This window comes from Lactuca saligna, chromosome 8, assembly GCF_052625555.1.
Source record: "Lactuca saligna cultivar CGN05327 chromosome 8, ASM5262555v1, whole genome shotgun sequence".
Classification (NCBI taxonomy): domain Eukaryota; kingdom Viridiplantae; phylum Streptophyta; class Magnoliopsida; order Asterales; family Asteraceae; genus Lactuca; species Lactuca saligna.
Window position 1 is genome coordinate 174,958,012 of NC_136424.1, and position 7,115 is coordinate 174,965,126.

Consider the following 7,115-nt stretch of genomic DNA (forward strand, 5'->3'; position numbering starts at 1 on the left):
ATTGTTTTAATTCAAGAATAAAGTTGATAGTTGAAACAGTATACAATGAATAATGTGCAATCATATGGTGATAAATAAAAGGTGTTTTATTTATATTTATAAGTCCTGAGACCATATTGGATTCGATTATTATTGTGTTTCACTTTGCATGTTTTGACTTCCAGAATAACTAGATCATTGTTCTGATTAACTAAGTTATTCAAACCATCCACATTCGGTCATATGTTGGAAGTAGATATGAATTAAGACTGTCATGGGTTGGCTAGAGGTCTAAGGTGTTGGACAAAAGGGCTACAACACTCATGAGTGCTCATAAGTTCTGAGTATTGGATTCAACCCGCGCTCATTGGAATCACTTCATGGATTTTATCACGAGTGATCATGAGACGATAATATCTTATATTCTTCAAACCTAGAGATATGAGTTATTACTATGAGTTGATAGTACATTGATTGCACGAAAACGCATTGGTAACTTGATGTTATAAAACGTGTATTTGTGTATGATTCAACAAGTAGTAGAACAAGCCATATGAGTCAAAGTTTATCCATTCCTTTAACTTTCGGGATAAAAGTGATATCTGTGAGCCCCTCGATGATTTGATGATGACAAATGGAAGTGCTCGGCCGGGCCAGGACTGATTTGATTTGTTCAATTGGTCAGTCGTCATAAATCGGAAATCGGGAAACAACAGATGGACAGAGAGAATGATTTACAATCCATGTCTCAGTCCATATGATATCTAGAATGGAGGAATATATGATCCCTTATCTAATGGACAAGTCATTGACAAAGGTCAGAGTTCATCTACAAGGTCAGAGTTCGTCAGAAGCTTTTGAGAGCTACGATTGCCAGTCAGTTCTTGAAGTCATACGCAATAATAGTTTTAGACTTATCCAAGTGGGAGACTGTTGTATTAATGTCTAAGTCCATAACTATAATTGGTAAGACTTGACCCGACCCGACATGGTCCATTTGGGTTGCATGGCATCATGCATTTGGATAGACTATAACGAGAGAAATAACACTTAAGGATTATTTAATATATTATAAGTTCTAATATATTAATAGGATTATTTAATTAGTATTGATCAAGAATTAATTTAGAATTAATTAAGTGATCAAAAGAAGACTAATTAAATATATGGGTTGATTGTGTAAATCATCCATACTTGTATAGTGGGCTAATGCTCCACGGATTATCAAGTTGGGCTAAAACCCATAGGATGCTCCATGGTGTATTTGAACCCATGGATCCAAGGAAATGGAAAGCCATGACAATTAAGGGTTTACCCTAATTGTAACACTATATAAAGATCATATTCTTAGGAAAATCGGCTACTATGAGTGAGTGATAGGGCTAGTTGATTTTCATGATGTGTAGTGTTTCTCTGTAAGTTATTCCAAGTGTATTTGGGGTTGTATGAACCATTTGAGGTGTCACACTTGAGGCACTAGGCACTCAAGCTTCATGAATACATTCTACATCAAAGAGGTATGTATTCTATCTTGTTATATTCATTGTTTTTGTATGCTAGATTAGGATAATACCTTGGATGTTCATATTTGCATGTATAATAGAGAAAACATATATCCAAGGTATTTAGGGTTGCATGTACACTTAGGAGTGTTAGAATGCTCAAAACCCAACAGTGGTATCAGAGCCAAGGCTTTTTTTCTTGTTATACTTGCAAAACTGTTTAAAAAATCGAAGTTGTTGCTGTCTGATCATCAGACTCGGCGAGTCCATCAGGAGACTCGGTGAGTCCATGCCTAAAAAGTGATCAAATCGATCCAACTCGCCGAGTTGGTTCATTCACTCGACGAGTTGGATGCCCAAACAACATAAATTCGACTTTTTTTGGTTGGAATTGGACTAGGAACGTTACCCTAAGATGTTTTTGAACTTATAAACTTGTTTTTGATGTGGTAATGTTCATGCTAATCCAATTTCAAAGATAATTGTCAATAGATTCATGTTTTGTATTAGTTTAAGGTTTAGACTAATTACATGAAAAAGTTTGATTTGAATTATCTTGTTCTTATGAGTTGCTTAGATTAATAGAAAAGTTGAGTGAAATAGTTGTTTTCAATCCAAATTAATCTAAGAGTTGATTCTAAAATGTGTTTTTGTAACTTGTCCTCAAGTTATATGAAAAGTCACATTTAAGATTCATAAAACTCATAAAAGTTGGCAAAGGTTACAAAAATGAAGAGTCTAGTTCTAATTAAATGGTTTTATGACTCCATAACTTGTCCTCAAGTTATGGAGGACCAAGAGTCTCTTCATTAAATAATAAAAAAATAAAAAAAAATGTAACCTTAATTAATTCCATAAGTTACAAAATAAAGAAAAGTTAATTCTTTTATTAGTTTAAAGTCTTCCATGACTTGTCCTCAAGTTATGGAACTTGAAGAGTTTTTAATTAAAACTACTTTAAACACATAAGTTATGAAATCAATTAGTTTTGAATATTTTCGAAACTTGCCCTCAAGCTTTGGAATTTGAAAAGTTTTCTCTTATGAATACTTTAATTCCAAGTTAGCCCTTAGAATTTTAAAAGTTAAAATTCAACCCTTATACTTTATAATATTATAAGTTAATAATATATATATATATATATATATATATATATATATATATATATATATATATATATATATATATATATGTATAAGAGTAAAGTCAGTCTTACCGTTAGTAGGCCTCATTCACGAAGCCGGTCTATAAGGGGGTATAAGGTGACTGCCTATAAAATGGTAGTTTAATGGGTGTCCACTCTCACCCACCGTTTCCTTGACCGGTGGAGGGTCGTTAGCCGAACGGGTAGGACAAGGACTAGAATTCTCCCTTCATTAAAAGTATTAATGATAAATACTAAGTAACTAAACCTTTTATAAATACCCAATCTTAATTACTTAGGAAAATGTGAATAAGGTGCTAATCCATGAAATTACACTTTGCACTTTATTTAAGTCGGTTAGTGGAGCGTGTGTGGTTAACCGGCACACTAACTCGTATTTAACAAGGTAGGCAAAGGGTAACTTAATGTTTATCATAGTATCGATGGAGCGTGTGTGGTTAACCGGCACATCGATTGAGGGGTAAATACTTAAGGGTACCAAGTAATTTGCATGGTTACTTCACACCTTGTTTTGTGATCCTCAGCATCCCAGTCACAAAACCTGAAGGGCACACTCGAGATTGAAACATGTCATTGAACAGTTCAATGAATCTCAAAAGATATAGGAGTTTCAAATCCAATCAAAACCTGATAATACACTTTGTTTATTTTGGTGGAAATTGGTGAATCGTCATTCACCTACCTTCAAATATTTTATAACTTGGATTACGACATCCCTCTTCCAATTTATATAAGTATTGTGTTGGGTCCTAGACTTAATATTTCATATTGGGTGTTATATTAAGGACTTTAAATCAACTATCTTGAATATCTCCCAAAAGATGTCTGGTTTAGACATTTATGATCTTCCCAAATCTCTTGAAACAAGCTTTCCTAAATGAAGATGATGTCCCATGGAAATCATACTTCTTTCACCTCCTCCAATTATTCTCCCTAACCCACAAGTTCTTGAAAAGTTTAAGGTCACTCAAGCCCTATTGGCAAGTAATGGTCTATGTGTGGTCACATCTTGGAGATGTAGTCACATATTGACAAGCCGGGAGAGTTGGGTGTCAAAGTCTTGGGAAAGTTGGTGGTACAACTAGTTTCTAAGTCACATTGTGAGTTCTTTTGGAACACCTATGAAATAGACTATGACAAGACCCTTAATGATCTTATCTATTTGCTAAGATCAACTTCCTAAAAACTTTATGGACATCGACAATAATGACATTGGACATCCAGTAAAGTTCTCTCTTCCCAATGGAAAGGGATCGGCCATAGTCAACTCAGTTGACCAAATGGTAAAGAGAAAGGCCAAGTCTGTGATAGTCCCATGTTCCATTACCAAAGTGTCCATATGTTAAATTGCCAAAGAAAGGGGAATTAGTTGCGACGCTGCCAACTTTACCTAAGGATGTTAAAGTCAATAATTTTGACTCTACTTCAGGTAAAGTACACTATCTAACTCTACTAAGTTTCTATTCTGAGATTCTTGATACATAATGTGACTGGGTCACATGTTGATGTTTTTAGAATCAAAGAAAAGTAAATAAACTTAAAGAAAGAGTATGTTAAATCTAATTGCGTAGATGTATTTCTATCGCATAGTTTGAAGATTGGATTCTTGAGCTACTTCTTAGGAGTTATGAGATATTGCTTAGGAATAGATAACAACAAGTTTTCATATGGATTGTAAGGATAAGTTCTTCCGCAAAGTTTTTAAAATAAAAGAAAAATTTTTATTTTATTTATTTTAAAATATCCTTACAATGGCATTTGAGGAAAAATTATTGTTTATATGATTCCATTAATAGCAAGAATGGAAATATGAAATTGATTCTTTCATTTGTGGTAATGTCTAAATTTACCAAATAAGGAAAGATTCTCATCACCCAAGTTTCAATTGGACCGAGACTTGGAATCATGCAAGGTGTATAGCATGATGATTGAGAACTTTCAATTATTGGAAAATTAAGACTAATTATTTGTTCACATGGATATGTTTGTCAAGTAAAGGACTAAGGGATCGAGTACACATTCTTGTGCACTGATTAAGTCCACCACAAAAGATTGATAAGACTATTCGTCATAGTTTACTAAAGCTCAGTAAATATGGTCATACTTACAAGCTTAAGTGTAATTCTGAGACATTGGAAAAGGTTCCAATGTATGGAAGAGCAAATAAGAAGAATCAATCTAGGCAAAAGGATAAAAGTTTCTCAAATCTGAAAAGATGGGAGAGTACTTTAGTATCATGTTCTATGATCATCTTAATGATTTAGAGACCATATCACAATTCATCCTCTAAGTGCATTCTGATAGTTAAGAAGAGGGGTTATGAATTGTTGAATTAGTTAAATCAAGAAGATGATTCATAATTCATTCAAAAAACAATTCTTAGAGTTATACTCTAAGATTGTAACTTGAGTGAGCAGTTTTGAAGAAGGTTTAAAACACTTGTCAAATCTAAGAGTAAAAGTTTTCTACTCTTGTACATTTGAAATTGGTAAGTTGTGATTTTTTGGATAAAACAAAGACCAACTAAGGCCAATTGTGTGAAGTGTTTGTCTTGATTAGAGTCCACACTATCTCTTGAATATTTGACAAGTGAGTCTTATAGGTCAAGAGGACAGTGGGAGTCTTAAAGGTACTTGAAAGTCTCAAGAACTAATCAAGAATAAAACCTAAAGTTCTTCACTAGCACATGACTTGAGGTTTATAACCTATCGTGTTGACATATTCTGTGCCCATTCCAATTAAAATTGGTTTTGCATATGAGTTCTTAGAGTTCTCAATTGGTTGCACAACAACTTGGAAGCAATGGTAGGCCCTTGAGCTGCCAGGTGGCAAGAAATTAAGATAGAGTTCAGTCCATATGAGTTTGGATTTGTCATTATCCGTGTCTTGTGACTATGGTTTTGACAAGTCACATGAATAATAACACATACACCATTAAATCTAAGTGTCATAAGGTTTCTCTCCGATTCATGAAAATGATGGTGAGGAAACACTTTCACTAAGTAGATTTTAGTTAGATAGCAATTGTGATATTTGCATTCTCAAAGTCGTTAGTGGAGCGTGTGTGGTTTACCGGCATACTAACTTGAACTTGTGAGAAGTGTCAAAAAGGTCTAAACCATTATGATTACGGCATCCCTCTTTATAATTGTTTAGACACACCTATGAGCTATCTAAGGGAAGGTGTATGATTTTGATAAGTTTTATCAAAGCAATCTAGTATCAGAAATCTAAACTTTGGTAAGAAAGTCAATAAAGTATTGATTTCTAGAAGTCCAGTTAATTTCTGAGTACATGTCAAAGCTAGTGGGAGCATAAGTGTTATGCTAATAATCATCATGTTAGTGGGAGCATGATAATTATGATAAGTATTGCAAGTTAGCAATGTTAATTATAGAAAACAAAATTTTCAGTTGGGAAAAAGTTGTTTTGCTATAATTAAGGGAGAGGAAATTATACTTCATCTCAAATCTAAAAGCTTAGACTGAGGTTTTAATCATATTTAGTCAAGCATACATATATGAATTTCATGTTGGAATGACTCAACATAAGGAAATTTTGTATATGGGTCCATTATTTGCGTTCTAAAATTCGATTATGATTACAGCATCCCTTTTCATAATCTGAATTATGAGAACTTGGCAAACTGAAATGGAAATATTATAGCAAAAGACTGGTTTAGTCTTTATGTGAGACATCATGAATCGTTTCCTATATGCTTCGGATATAGGATCGATTACATGTGCTATATTCATCCTTTCTAAAATTTTCCAAATGCCTGGGGCATTAAGAAGGGAAAAGGTCTAGAATTGGATATGACTAAAAGGATTAATCAATTGTCGAGGACAATCTAAGGTTTACCAAAGTTTGGGTGCTCAAGGACAGTTGGAAGTATAGTGATAATTCTGGACGGATCATATTGACATAATCTGTAAAGAGGCAACTCTTGTTCAGAAGTGATAGTCAAAATGGAATATGGAAATGTCTCAAAGTTGGAAATTATTCAATCTATGTAATATTAGGAAACTTAATGCAAGAAGGATGTTTCCAAGGTGTTGATCTCCTTTGGAATACTCTGTAATGATTGTTCCCAAGTCTTTGTGAATTTGTGCATAATCATTACAAGAGGATTGATGCATATAAGTTTAGAATCTAACAGATTTCGGTAAATGACATGAATTTGGAATTCTTGCATTTGCAGTAAGATTTGGGACTGTGAAATGAAAATCATTGGAGTTATGTTCAATTGATCTGTTTCACAAAGTAAAGATCATAGACAAACATAGTATGCATACTTGGTTTGTGGCATGACTAGTGTTTAGAGAAACATATTGTACATGCTTGGAGCATGGGATAACTATTGTTTTAATTCAAGATTAAAGTTGATAGTTGAAACAGTATACAATGAATAATGTGCAATCATATGGTGATAAATAAAAGGTGTTTTATTTATATTTATAAGTTCTGAG